We start from the raw sequence: 15,592 nt of genomic DNA, 5'->3' as shown, positions 1-15,592 counted from the left end.
AAGAAAGGTATTTTTACATGTAATAGTGCCAGAATTGGCTTGGTCTGGAAGTGGTTAAAGTTCTGTACAGAAATGCCACATTGTTAGCCTGACTATGGCCACTGTAAAATTACTAGCATTCTGTACTTTCTTTTTGCAAGAGGATCTTTTAAAATATTTAAATTACATATTTTTAATCAGGTATATAGCGCTAGAGCCTGTCTTTTGTTTGGCAGATTTAGCCACTAGCTTGTGTAATAGATTCTGAGTGATCAATTTCCAATGACTGTCCAGCTAAGAAAGCAAATCCTCCGGTTGGAGACTACCTATAGACGTGATCATTTCACTTGCATTAGGTAATAACTTTTTTGGGTTCAGATATGTTTTTGCAGTGAAACTTTTGAATGATAATAAAAATGTAGTTCATTGACGGACACAGCTCCTGATTCTTCTTAAACATTGGGTTATACTGCCCTCTACAGGAGTAGGACACTAGGCAGGAAAAAGCTTGACTACGCCTATGGACAGTCCCAGGGGGTATACACCCACTCTCAGCTATAGGCACTGTTTTTTTCTGCCTATTTAGGAGTAAGGACCTAGTTCCTTGCTGGGATCTCTGGTCCTGGCAATTTTTTCTTTTTAAATATAATTTTTTTAGTCTTTTTTTCTATTATTTTATTCCTGTGTGATCTATAGTCGGACTGGGCAGCAAACTGGTTAATCTAGATCCTTAGGGTCCCCCCAGTCAGACCAGTGAGCGCATGCAGACCGCAGCTCCACGCTAGGTCAACCCCGACATAGCCTCACTGGAGGGGGGCTGGCCTGCGATTAAACGTCTCATGAGGGTGCATACGAACTGGCTTTGGCCTAAGTCGCAGCATTGCCCCCTTGCCAACAGCACCCACATTATAATGGAGCGGTGCCCACCCTGTTCCTGATATGGTAAGTAGCTGTCCCCCCCTCTACTCCTGAAGGGTATTTGGGGTGGACATGGGACCCCTGGGCTCCCCTCCTTCCCCCTAGCCCCGCTAAAATGTGGGTAGTCACAGTGGGTCTTTCGGCCCCCCCTCCCTGTGTGAGCTGGCTGTTGCAACATGCTCTTAAGGGGTTGGAGTTGCTGCTGACTGGGTTTTCCTGGTGCGCAACAAGGGGTTGAGCGGGGTTCCCTGCCACCCTGGGGGTTGGTGACTAGGGCGGGGATGTCCTCTAGGCTCCCTGCAGCGGTTGTTGGGCTGGGGGAGTGGATAGTTTAGCATCTGCGGATAGCGCCTTACACGGCCGCAATCCGGCTGAAAATTTAGGCCGCGGCTTTGCGGCCTTTAGTCGGAAACTACATGAGGCAGCCCTATGAGGATGGCTGAAGCCACTGCCTCCCATTTGGGCATCCGCCCTCCCCTCAGCTGCCTGGGTGGTCGGCTCCGTGGGGGCACGCAGGCAAGTGGCTGGGCGCCCACGGAAATTTAGGCTGCAGCCTGCCGCCGGTCGGTCCGTTGGGGGCGGCCCCAGGGCATTTAGCTGAAGCCCTACTCTTCGTTTGGGCATCTGCTGGGCTGGGATCTGTGCAATAGCGGCTGGGCTTCCACAAAAATTTAGGCCGCAGCCTGCTAGGCCATATGGTCAGCTTACCGCCTCCCTTGGAAGGGGTGGCGCCGTGGGGGCACTTCATTTTTTAATGACAGCCTTGCTGCTATTATTGTGTGGGACACCTGTCCCTTTTAGCGCTGCGGGATCATCAGGGTACCCTGCCCGCACGTCACGGTGGGCGGCCCATTTTACGGGGCCTATTCCCTTATATGCCCTCTATGGAGTGCTCGGAGGGCGACCCCTTGTTTTTTTGTGGGAGTCCAGTAAGTGGTCCATTTGTGGGCTTTTGGTTGGTGTCCTCTGTGTGGGATCACAGTTGGCAAACTCCCCTGATTCTTTTAAGTTTTCTATGTGAGCTTAGTATATATCGACCCTACTGGGTGCTCAGATAGTGAGCATGTTTCCTCTGCTCCTCTAGCCATGCATGAAAAGGTGCTGGTGGATGCAGTATGTGTCAGTGCGTGAAATTTTAAAAAAGGAGGTTGCGGCTCGTGCTGCGTCGGACGCGCTGGTCCCTTTTGGCACCCACAGCCCCCCCCCCCCCCCCCCCAAAAGCGGCGAGGGTGTTCCCTTTTCCGCTTACTTTGACAACATTGTCACGAAACAGTGGGGTTTTCCAAAACGCAGTGGTTCCTAAGCGATTTTTGCTTGCAGTGTCCTTATGAGGATTAACTGCATTAAAAGTGGACGGTCCCACCTGTGGTGGACTTGTCGGTTTCCAGGTTAAATAAAGCTACCTTCATTCCAGGTGAGGAGGGCAGAGGCTCTGGCCCGCCATATGTTCGCTGTGGTTGGTTCAGCACTTAGGCCAGTATTTACTATTGCCCTGTGGTCGCAAGCTCTAAACAAGTGGGCTAAACTTTTACGCCGGGACCTGGAGGGGAAACAGCTTCCCCCTGTTATTGCGGGGCTGGCGGATCAGTTGGTCCAGGGGCTACGGTTTATCTGTTATGCCTATTGGATGTGGCTTCTTTGATTTATAGGCTCTCTGTATCAGCAGTGGTCCTTCTGCATATTTTCTGGCTGAAATACTGGTCTGCGGACAAGACTTCTAGGAAGGCCTTATCTGATACCCCACTTGTAGGGCTTTGCCCGTTTGGAGATTCCTTAGATGACATCGTTAAGGGTCTCACAAGGGGGAAGAGTACCGCAGGCTACCAAGGGCAAGGAGCCCCGTCATAGACATGGACCATTCTCCTCAGCTCAGAAGAGGTTTTTTTCGCCCCTCAGGGTCTCAAGACAAGGGATCAAAAGTCAGGGCTTCCACCGGAGGTTCCAAGAGGACCTGGTCTGGCAAGCCACGGGCTGGCTCTTCCAGACATATGCACAAGGCTGCCTCTGCATGAAGGGGCACCCTCACCCGTATTTGGGGTGGTGGGAAGTCTTTGCTGGTTTCTGGATCCATGGACCTCCCTGGTATAGGACACGTGGGTCCACAAAGTTATTCGGTCAGGCTACAAGATTGAGTTTGGTCTTATTCTCCAGAAAGGTTCTTCCCTTGCAACCTGTACTTGTCCCCAGATCACTTACGGTCTCTTTTGGGTAGTACAAGACTTGTTCCTTCAAGGGGTGATTGTTCATATTTCGGAAACATTTTCAGGGGTTTTTATTCAAACCTCTTTACCGTTACCAGGAAGGAAGGCAAGGTACGTCCAGTTCTGGATCTCAAGGGGCTAAACTGGTGGTGCGAGTACAGAAGTTCCGCGTGGAGTCCATTTACACAGTAGTGGCATCTCTACCTCAGGGGGATTTCTTCTTGCTTCTATCAACATCAAGGACGCCTACCTGCAAATTCTAATATGTGCCGATACCCAACGCTTCCTCCATTTTGCCGTGGGCGAGGAGCATTATCGGCTTGTGGCATGAACCTTTGGTCTTGCCTCTGCTCCTCAGGTCTTCACAAACATGTTGGCCCTGGTGCTGGCATTGTTTGAGTCAGGGAGGGTACTGGGACGATAGTCTTCTGTGAGCAGAATCTCCGACTACTCTGATGGACAACTGGAGATTGCTCTGGGAACTCTGTGGGAGTTTGGTTGGATTCTGAACCTTCAGGAGTCTGCTTTGGTTCTGTCCATAAACACTGGACTATCTGGGTCTGACTCTGGATTCCGCCTCAGCCAGAGTGTTTCTTCCGCTGTAAAAAATCCAGACATTGCAGAAGGCAATTCAGCTTCTGTTGTTCAGCAGACGGTCATCCCTCTGGGCTTGCATGTGGGTGCTGGGCCTGATGGTGTCCACCCTCAAGGCGGTCGGTTTGTACAGTTCCACAGAAGATCTCCATTAAAGAGATTCTGGTGAAATGGGACAAGGATCAACGGTCTCCAGAGGTGGCTTCATTCTCTGGCACTCTAATAGGGAAAATCCTTTCTCCCCCTGTACTGGACGGTTGTCACCACGGATACCAGCCTGTCCGGGTGGGGAGGGGTCCTCAGCACAGATGTGCTCAGGGGGTCTGGACTCTGGCATAGTCCAAACTGACGATTAATGTTCTAGAGCTCCGAGCGATCAGCCTTTGCCTGGCTCATTGAACAATTCGTCTTCAGGGGTGTCCGGTGCGACTTAATTTGGACAATGCAACTGCTATGGTCTATGTCAATCACCAAGGGGGCACAAGAAGTGTCCTGGTGGCTCGGTAAGTAGCCGGCATTCTAAGGTGGGCTGACCGGTTCGTTCCAGCCCTCTCAAATTTTTGCCACGACTCCTGTGTAGGATCAAAGCAGAAGGCATTCTGTCCAGACTGACCTCACCTGTCTTGGTACTCCAGTGTGCAGCTGGTCGCCAATGCTCCTTGGGGGCTTTCTCTCAGAGAGAATCGGCGGTCCCAAGGACTGATCCTCCATCCTGCTTTACAATCACTGACTTTTCGGCTTGGCTGTTGAACTCCAGGTGCTGAAAGATGGAGGTTTGTCTGAGTCTGTGATTCCTACGCTGTTGAAAGCTAGGAAATCTACCTCTAGGAAAATCTTCCATCGTACGTGGAAGACGTACATTGCGTGGTTTGAGTCCTTTGGGGTTTATCCTTGCTCCTTCTCGGTGGATCTGATCTTACCCTTCCTTTAATGGGAGGTTGAACAGAAATTGGCCTTAAGTACCATCAAGGGCCAGGTATTGGCTTTGGTGTTCTTTTCCAACGACCTTTGGCCTCACACTCCCTGGTGCGTACCTTTCTTCAGGGTGTCCGACACTTGGTTACTTTAGTGCGGGCTCCGTTGCCGCCCTGTGAACTTAATGTGGTGCTTTCAGCTCTACAGAAGCCTCCCTTTAAAAATATTTGTGAGGTTTCCCTGCTTGCACTGCCCCTGAAGGTGACCTTTTTTGGTGGCTATCCCCTCTGCGCGCTGGGTGTCAGAACTGGTGGCGTTATCCTGTGATTTACAAGGATAAGGCGGTGCTTTGCCCCTGTCCGTCATTCCTTCCTAAGGTGGTCTCTGACTGTCTTTTAAATGGAGACATTGTGTTGCCTTTCCTGTGTCCTAGGCTAAACATCCAAAAGGAAATTACCTTGCATAACCTTAGATGTGGTTCGGGCAATGAGGGAGTACCTGCCAGCTACGGAGTCTTTTAGGAAGTCAGACTCTCTATTTGTGCTCACAGACAGACCTCACAAAGGGTTTTCTGCTTCTTCTGCGAGCATTTCCAGATGGATAAGACAGACGGTGGTTCAGGCCTATTGCATCAGGGGTCAGGTTCCTCCTTTCCCTGTCTAGGAGCACTCTACTAGGGCGCTTAGTGTCTCCTGGGCTTTCTATCATCAAGCGCCAGTGTCTCCTGGGCTTTCTATCATCAAGCGCCAGTGACGCAGAGTTGCAAGGTGGCCACCTGGTCGTTGGGGCATACTTTTACAAAATTTTTATAAAGGGCATCTGCGGATGTTTCCTTTGGCCGCAAGGTTTTGCTGGCTGCTGTTTAGAGGACCTGGTCCTCTTTGAGGGTGTATTCTTTTTTTCAGGTGAGCTCTAGTTGGTTATGGTTGAGCTCCATATTACCTGGTTGGCTATGGTTAGCCTTGGGAATTTTTTTCTGCTTTTTTCCCACCCCTCATGTTTAACACTGCTTTGGTATGTCCCAATGGTTAAGAAGAATCAGGAGCTGTATCCGTCAATGAACATCAGAGAAATGGATTTTACAGTAAGTCAAAAATCCAATTTTTTTTTTTCAAAACAAACCTAAAATAAATTAATCTATTTTCTAAGATAATACATGTGCATAGGGTATGGGAACAAAGTCAAATCTTCATTGTTCAGGTTTTAATAATTTTCACATGAATTCTGCTCTGTATAACCTTGCCAAATCTTACTGTATCATACATTGTTAAACATTATGCTGTTTTACCATGAGAATTGAATAAATGTATAGAAAAGAGCATGAAAGAAAAATATTAGTCAAAATCGTAATAAAACCTAAAGTTCCGAAAGTGACATCGCAGGAGCAGAAAGGCCTTTTACCATTTAAGGGATGAAGGGTCCGAAAAACAAACTGCAATAGATTTTTCTGATTGCGATGTAATTGCTATCTTTTTGTGGGTTTTCAAGTTTGTCCACGTACTCCACACTTGAGGTGTATTAGATTGAAAATGATTGCAGTTACAAGCGGCACCCTTAACCCCAATAGAAAAGGAAATATAAACTATGCAAAATTACTAAAGTTACAGTTAAAGTATGTACAAGTAGTGTTTGACTTTTTTTTTTTATTTTGTTGTGCATTTTATTGCTTTGTTAGCTGTAAGCAGGAAATTTGAAGCCTATCTGTATCTATTAGGTTTCTTTAAATGCATGGGCATTGTGGTGTGCTGCAGTCCAATGCATTAATCACTACTGTATTAGTGTGTTGGTGTCCCATTTATGGATGACCTAACAGCCCACAACCATATGTGTGTTGCCAATCATACCTTGGTGTGTTTAGAGTGGGCCTTTCACAAACAGTAAGTTAATGTTAGCAAAAACCTAGATTATAGTAAGAAAACGGAGCAGCTATCTGGTAAAAAAAATGTGAGACGGTAGCAGCAAAAAGGTTAAATATCAAAGTCCATTTCCCTATCGCTTGTGCAATATAGTACAAATAATCAGAGTAACAGCATGAATCAGAGTTGTCTTGCCACAGGTTTGCCTCTTTCTAGTCACTTCCCAATTTCTGGACTTCTGCCGTACGATAGGGCCAAACTCAATTACTTCAGATCGCATCTGCATTATGGTTGCCCTCAAAGGGCTGGTTGTATCTTTAAGACTATATACATTTACCTACTCTCTATCATAATAAATAATTGCCTCTGCATTTGATTATTACTGGTTTTAGCAATAACTTAAGACTTAAGCTGTGAAGGGCAGGTGCAGACCAGGACGGAGCCCTACTGTAGCAAATGATGTAAGTCTGAAAAGGAGGGTCACACACCACTGGTATCATCCACATGAAATTTTATTGGAGACTGCTTAGACAGTTCTGTAATAGTGTTCTGTCTAAGCAGTCTCCAATAACATTTCTTGTGGATGATACTAGCATTGTGCGACCCTCCTTTTCAACTTGGATTAAATTTTATTATTCTAATGATAAACATAAGCAGATGTGCAGAGCACCCCTCCCCCCTTACAACAGATTTCAAGAGCCCCTCACCCTCTCTTGCATCCCAGTGCACCCCCTTACCTTATGCTGCTGCTGGGGGTGTTGCTGGGAAGCAGAAAGTACATCGTCTGGAGGAGGACCAGAGGAAGGTTGGAGTAAAGCTGCCAGAATATGCTGAATGCTGAGACCAGGGTTGGTGGAGATGAGGGGATTCTGCAGCTGCACAGTGGAGCAGGATTTGTAGGAGGAGTTCTGTCCTCTTCTCTGCTGCTGACTTCTGAGACAGGGTGGGGCGGAGAATAGGGGGTGCCGTTGCTGCAGAAGCCGTGAGAAGGCCACATTTAATAGCCTGGAAGGCTTTGTGTTTGACAAATGTGACCTAGACTTTAAGGTTGTGGCCAAAAAAGGACAGGACAAGAATGTTCTGAATCAGTATTCCCTGCGCTCATCTTTTTCCCAGGACTGATTAACAGAGTCTTTCTCTGTGCTTTGTGGGGAATGAGCAGGACTTTGCTATCTCATTTTAGACTTGTTTCACTGATGGCTGGTGATTGAATGAATTCATAAATGGTGAGCTCATAACTTGACTGCTCAAGAAAATAATCAAGAGGCAGCTGTAGAGGTGGAGAAGACACATATTCAGGGACTTAGGACGGTTCCTGCTGAGCCAGTCCAGATTTGAACTGTTATTGGGCAGGCCGAATGTACCAAGTTGATCAATCAACTTGGGTAAAACCAGTCTTTCGGATTATCTTACGATTATCACTAGACGCTGCTATAGCCGCTAGAAATAATCACGGTCTTCTCCCGGTGGGGAAAGCTTACCCGCTCCCCCATTAGGAGCAGACAATTGCTGGGCAGGGAGGATTCCCCTGTCAGCACTGTCTGTGTCGAAAGGGGAATCCTGCAAATTTCTTTCCTGACACCCGTGTTTGCAGGAAAAAAATTTGCACTGTGTATGGCCAGCCGCAGCACAAGAGGGGAAAAGCAGCAGGTAAACGGTGGAGTAAGTATACATTAACAGAATGAATGAGTGGAAGCAGGAGATTTTTAGGTACTGATTTCTATACAGAAGGCACTCAGAAGAACAATGAGCAGCACTCTGGTGACCACTGAGGGTGATGAAAATAATTGGCACATCGATGCATCGCAATGCATTCTTCGAACGATTCTGCATCGATGCAGAATCCAGCTACCATGCGATTGCATATGATGTAATCCGGCTCCCGGCGCTGCCCCCCCACTCAGAAGGACTGCTGTGTGCTATCTGTCGGCACTCCCAGCCCCATCACCACCTCTTCAAAAGATGATCTATCAGCAGCGAATTAGAGCAATTCCAACTGTGCCAGAGCTGCTCAGCCACTCCTGGGCGACGAGAGAACAGTGCACTGTGCTTGAATTATGCAGATAGAGGCTTTATTATTCCTGTCCAGATCGAGGCTTGGTTACTACAGAGGAATAGACAGCAGATTAGGTTGAGAGTGAAGCTGGAAAGGTGATCTATGTACTGTGGCGACTGGAGGAATTTGAATCCAGGAGAGGTAGTGACCATGCTATGCTATGCCAAACTTTCATCGGAATGTGCTTAATTAAAGTGGAACTCCACCCAAAAGGGAAAGTTCCACTTTAAGTACTCGTCCCCCGCTCCTCTTGCACAATTAGCACCTTTGAAGAGCGAGGGAGGCGTTACCCGATTTTGACAGGTACCTGCTCTCACTTTCGTTCCGAGCGCCACGGTGCTCGGCAACGGAAAGTCTCCTCCCCCCCCCTGCAGTCTTCTGGGACACTGACAGGTCCCAGAAGCCTGCATCCACCATTCAGGACTTGCACATGCACAGTGGGCACCCGGCTGTGAAGCCACAAGCTGTCACACCTGGATGCCCAAAGTGAAGATACCGGCGCCACCGAGGGAGGATGGAGGATGAAGACAGCTTGGGTGAGCTCACCACTGGACCCTGGAACAGGTGAGTGGCTGTTTTTTAAAAGTCAGGAGCTACACTTTTTGTAGCTGCTGACTTATTTTTTTGATAGGTGCCTGGAACTCCTCTTTATATATAATCCTGTCTTTCTTTTACAGGCAGACCCTTATTTTTATTTTATTTTATTCAACTGCTGGTAGATTGATACTCCCTCTGCTGGTGGGAACCGGTCATATTACAAGGCAGCCTGAGACTGGTGCTGCATGTCATTGAGTCAGAATTGTTCTGGCTTTGGAGGGGGGTAAGCACAGGGCAGCATTTCAGCCAGTGGGGTAGGAAGATCACATTTACATCTGTGTGTAGCCAGAACACACGTTGCTGCACCATACATTTTGAGTGGCAACCCAATACACTAAGCAATGCAGTGCACCACACTGCGTACTAGTGCGCTGTGTGAAAAATGTGGCACATCTGAATTATGGTACATTGGCAGCCCATTGATTTCAGTGTACGTTAATGTGTGACAAAATGCACATTAACACACAATACACACACAAATGTAAATGACCAATCACAGTACAAACTTACCTGGATATCAGATGTCAAGGCACAGGAGCTTCTCCATCCTCATATCCCCAATCCTGGACTCCAGGAGGAGACCATCACACCCCCAACCCTGCCATGTACACAGCACAGGGGATCCTCTACCTCCTGATATTCCTCACCTGCAGGATTTCATGATGACCATCTTAACATCCTCCCTTTTATTCTTCCATCCTTCAGTGACTCCTCCCCCACCACAATTTTCTATCTTTGGCCTCTTCCATCCTTCTTTTCCTATCCATGGATTCTTCCATCTCCATCCCCAGATTCTTCCATCCTTCAGTTCCGATCTCCAGACTCCTCCAGCCTTCCATTCTCTATCCATGGATTCCTCCATTCCCACCCCAGACTCTTCCATCCTTTCTTTCTTATTCGTGAATTCTTCCATCCTTCTGTTCCTATCTCTCCCTCATATACCTGGACTTTTTCATGTCATGCTACATGCAGGGAATGTTTTTTTTTTAAGAGCATATACAATTTAAAAAAGATAGTTCTGACTGCTTGAACTTTTTCTGATGGAAACCTTGGGCAGTAATCATGATGCATTGCAGAATCAAATCGAATCATTGACAGGATAATCTTCATTGAATCGAAGCATGAGACCAGTAAAGATGTGCACCTCTAGTGACCACCTACCTTCACTATAATGTTCAAGAAGACACTTTAGATCCCATGCAAAAAACAGATCTCACCCAGCAAGTCCTCGGCTGCAAGACTACAAGAACAGAAGTAATATCACATTTCAAGAAGTGCTCTGGAACCTCTCATGAAGAAATCAAGGGAAACGAGTGTGTTTTTTTTTTTTTTTTTCTTTCAAAGTACCAAAGTACTGCGTAGCCACAATATACCCCTATAGATGTTTCCTATAAGACAGCAAACTTTCACTTTTTGATTATAAGAAGTGTATGGCTGAGTTTTTCCTCAAAGCAGTTCCTGACTATACCTTTTTGTTTACCTGTGAATAATACAAGCAAATGGCAATATGCTGTTTATCTTAATTCAAGCTCTTGCAACTTTTAGTCTCATAACCAAAACTAAACTCAATAAAGGGAGCTACACTTTGATATGTAAATTATGGTCTTCAATTTAACAAACTGGTCAATTTTTGTGGTAAATATTTGAGAAAAGGATTTAGATAATTCTGATGCATGTCAAATGCGTTTTATTACTTTAATGTCATAACAATTATATAAAATGTTTTTGGTTATGTCCACAAACTGAAAAGTGAATGCTGGGAACTTACCGAAGTACTAGCTGAATAGTGCCCTATTATTATATAAAAATAAAGAAGAAATTAATTTGACTCACTACATGCAAGCTTCCATTGCAAATGTCTACTCCACATCAATAGGAAGTAAATTATAAAGGTTTACTAAAGCTTGCAGTTAGGTATAATTGCTGGAGATAAGCTTTATAGTTTAATTAACCACAATTTTGAATTGCAATTTGTATTATGTGTGAGCATTACTAAATCTAGCCTTTATTATATTTAACTGTTTTTGTAAGATAAACAACCCATTTAAATTAATTTCACTGAAAGCCAGCAAATTGAAAATAACAAAACACGAGACAAACATGGCTTTAAATATTTTCTTAAATATTTTTTTTTACGTGTTTAGTTACACCAGCATATATAGTTTTGTACAGCGCTTCAGATATTGTTAGCACTATATTTTAATAGGTAACTAGAACTTTTACCCTTGCTGAAAAACATTCTGCTTCTTTGGGATTTAATGCATTAGGTATATGTGCCAACAATACATTAAGGATTTTGACAGCTTGAGCCATCAAGTGACGGAATTCGGACCTGACAAATTTTTGTGTTGGCAAAATGACATAGCATTACATATACAAAGCTATACTTTAAAAATGAAAAAGTACAAAAAATAATTCTGGAATGTCTGTTTAAAATTCAGTTCATAAGTGGGCTTGCATCATAATTGTAGATAGGCTTGTTTTTTCTTTTTTATAGATTGCTCCATGGCTTTAAGCTACTTAATAAATCTTTATTAATCAATACCTGTCACAAAAGTGCAGCTATTGTTTTTAATGGGCTTGTTCATACTATCTGCACTACCTGCAGCGCAGTAACATGCCGTGGCACACTGCACAAGTATTCATGCATTTCCTTACCAGTTCAGTTGGGTAGCACCCAGCACACATTCAGAACCCACCTGCGCTGCATAAAAATGCAGCAGCAATAAATAATGGGTGAGACAGTTGATTAATTTTGAATTGATACACTAATCCAATGCCCCTCAATGCATGAAAATGCGCACTACAGTGCAATTGCGCTCAAGTATAAATGAACCCAAACTCACTCTTTCAGTTGGTGTAAATTTTCTTCTCTTGTTATAGTAGAGCAAAAGAGATATGGGACAAAATACGGACTGCAGTCTCATGCAGTGATCGTTACTTCAGTGCCTCCTCACATAAAGTCTGAAACTATTAAGAGAATGGAGTTTTATCTAATGTTGCATTCCGATAGCTGTGTGCAGTTACTAGAACAGTAATAGTAAGCAGGGTATTTATACTTTTTTAATGTTCTATATTCTTTAATTAATATTTTTCTTTTTATTTACCTTTTGCCCAAGTTGTTCAGAAAAAGTGACAGTGACTGAGGCAAACTACAGCGCTGCCAGTGGTTCCTACAATGGTTACTTTTTATTTACATTATTTAAAAAATATGCAGTACTCTGGGAAGGTTTTCCAAATAGCTGGCTAATCTCCCTATGAAAATCTTGTGAGCCTTTTAAGGATCGCAGAGGGGTTAATTTATGCAGGAGGTGTATTAAAAGAAGGTTCTGTTATCTCAGTAGATCAGGGTTTCTCAATTAGGGTTTCTTGAGCAATAAGCAATTTCTGCAGCAATGAGCAATTTCTGCCTTTCAGATACAGTGCCTTGCGAAAGTATTCGGCCCCCTTGAACTTTGCGACCTTTTGCCACATTTCAGGCTTCAAACATAAAGATATAAAACTGTAATTTTTTGTGAAGAATCAACAACAAGTGGGACACAATCATGAAGTGGAACAAAATTTATTGGATATTTCAAACTTTGTTAACAAATAAAAAACTAAAAAATTGGGCGTGCAAAATTATTCAGCCCCTTTTCTTTCAGTGCAGCAAACTCTCTCCAGAAGTTCAGTGAGGCTCTCTGAATGATCCAATGTTGACCTAAATGACTAATGATGATAAATAGAATCCACCTGTGTGTAATCAAGTCTCTGTATAAATGCACCTGCACTGTGATAGTCTCAGAGGTTTGTTTAAAGCGCAGAGAGCATCATGAAGAACAAGGAACACACCAGGCAGGTCCGAGATACTGTTGTGGAGAAGTGTAAAGCCGGATTTGGATACAAAAAGATTTCCCAAGCTTTAAACATCCCAAGGAGCACTGTGCAAGCGATAATATTGAAATGGAAGGAGTATCAGACCACTGCAAATCTACGAAGACCTGACTGTCCCTCTAAACTTTCAGCTCATACAAGGAGAAGACTGATCAGAGATGCAGCCAAGAGGCCCATGATCACTCTGGATGAACTGCAGAGATCTACAGCTGAGGTGGGAGACTCTGTCCATAGGACAACAATCGTATACTGCACAAATCTGGCCTTTATGGAAGAGTGGCAAGAAGAAAGCCATTTCTTAAAGATATCCATAAAAAGCGTTGTTTAAAGTTTGCCACGAGCCACCTGGAAGAAGGTGCTCTGGTCAGATGAAACCAAAATCGAACTTTTTGGCAACAATGCAAAACGTTATGTTTGGCGTAAAAGCAACACAGCTCATCACCCTGAACACACCATCCCCACTGTCAAACATGGTGGTGGCAGCATCATGGTTTGGGCCTGCTTTTCTTCAGCAGGGACAGGGAAGATGGTTAAAATTGATGGGAAGATGGATAGAGCCAAATACAGGACCATTCTGGAAGAAAACCTGAAGGAGTTTGCAAAAGACCTGAGACTGGGACGGAGATTTGTCTTCCAACAAGACAATGATCCAAAACATAAAGCAAAATCTACAATGGAATGGTTCACAAATAAACATATCCAGGTGTTAGAATGGCCAAGTCAAAGTCCAGTCCTGAATCCAATCGAGAATCTGTGGAAAGAACTGAAAACTGCTGTTCACAAACGCTCTCCATCCAACCTCACTGAGCTCGAGCTGTTTTGCAAGGAGGAATGGGCAAAAATGTCAGTCTCTCGATGTGCAAAACTGATAGAGACATACCCCAAGCAACTTACAGCTGTAATCGCAGCAAAAGGTGGCGCTACAAAGTATTAACTTAAGGGGGCTGAATAATTTTGCAAGCCCAATTTTTCTGTTTTTTATTTGTTAAAAAAGTTTGAAATATCCAATAAGTTTTGTTCCTTTTCATGATTGCGTTCCACTTGTTGATTCTTCACAAAAAATGACAGTTTTATATCTTTATGTTTGAAGCCTGAAATGTGGCAAAAGGTCACAAAGTTCAAGGGGGCCGAATACTTTCGCAAAGGCACTGTAAGTTTCCACTGACACCACTGCTCTTTTCATTTATCTGTAAGGGGGTAATTCTTCCAATGACGAAAAGTGTAAGGAGCATTCTTCCCATTCACCATCATAGTAATGTATCATAAGTTGTAGATATAGCAAGAAGTAACCCTCAGTGGAGTACACTTGTCAAAACAATCAGGCCACCTATAACATCCATGAGGATGCACTGAGGATACAAGGAAGAGAGCTTGGCCATTCTTATGCACACTTACAACTGTCATAAACATTGGTTGTTGTAACGCTCCTGCGTTTTACGTATGATGTGGATTTTCAGCTGCAGAAATATTCCACTTCAGTAGTCATGTAGAGAAACGCTGAGACACCAATCCCAACTCCCAATGACTCATCATGTGTGGAGGATCTCAATTCAGCAAGTAAATACACACACTCAATAAGATGTTTCCTAGAGTGACTTATGTATATAGTAACACAGTGATGATAGGCTGAAGAGACAGGTTGGGTAGAGATGGTAGATGACAGACACTTGAAAGGAAATGTTCTTGAAAGTAAGATAGTAGCAGATGGGATGCAGTTAGGTTTAGCAATCATGTATGGTAGCAGATGACAGAGTAGCAGGTGGACATACAAGAGAGATCAACCCAGTGCAAGAACAGGTTGTAGTAGGCTCAAGAGCTAGCAATCTTAGATAATGCAGATGTAGTAATAGTCCTTAGTATGCAGAGCTAGATAGTGTAAGCTTTAGTATAAAGGTTATAGAGGTTTCCCCTGTGGGGTACTTATCACTAATAGCAATGTAGCAGAGGAGAGGTTCGGCAAGAGCGGATGATCCAGTAGCGAGATACAGGGATCAGCGCAGCGTGGTTCCGACAGCGAGGTATGCTTGCAAGCATGAGAGCTTCAAGACAGGTTAGCATCAAGGCACAAAGCAGTTTGAACGAACACATGTGAGTGAGAGCCGGCGATCTAAATAGCCATCCAGTCCGGCGCTCAGTGATGACAGCATCAGTCTTAAAGGTGTATGCGCACATTACCAAAAGAGAATGGTGGGGCGCATACACTTATGAAAGAGTAATTAGGGTACCCAAAGGTACCAGAACATTACAGTTGTACATCTAAATGATCTTCTGGTTTTATATTTTTATTTATTTATTGTTTTATGTTGCAGTATTTATTGAAAGTTTCTTTTCTACTGATTAGATGTATTTTAGAAACATTAATATATTGGTGTTCGCATTCTTGTGGTGCTCCAAAAAAAAAAAAAAACTGTGTATAACATCTTAACAGTTCTGGACCTTGGAATACATTTTTTTAAACAACCTATTTTTTAAACAACTTATTCTGTGTGTCTAAGGTGTGAGCTTTACATCCTTGTTATTCTCCACTACTAATATCGCTGGGGTGTCAATTCAATTGATCGAGCAGGGAAAATCCAACCGGCTGGTTGTGCAGAAATCAATTG

The 15,592-nt window shown here is 44.2% G+C and overlaps 1 protein-coding gene across 1 annotated transcript in view; it reads left to right on the top strand.

Moving 5' to 3' along the window:
* Positions 1 to 15,592, top strand: part of TDRD3 (tudor domain containing 3) — a 565,755-nt gene that overhangs the window by 535,962 nt on the left and 14,201 nt on the right. The gene's annotated exons all lie outside the window — the stretch shown is intronic.

Source organism: Pelophylax lessonae, assembly GCF_965119305.1.
Source record: "Pelophylax lessonae genome assembly, chromosome: 2".
NCBI lineage: Eukaryota > Metazoa > Chordata > Amphibia > Anura > Ranidae > Pelophylax > Pelophylax lessonae.
The sequence above is the reverse complement of the archived record's forward strand: the minus strand, read 5'-3'. Positions and strand labels throughout refer to the sequence as shown.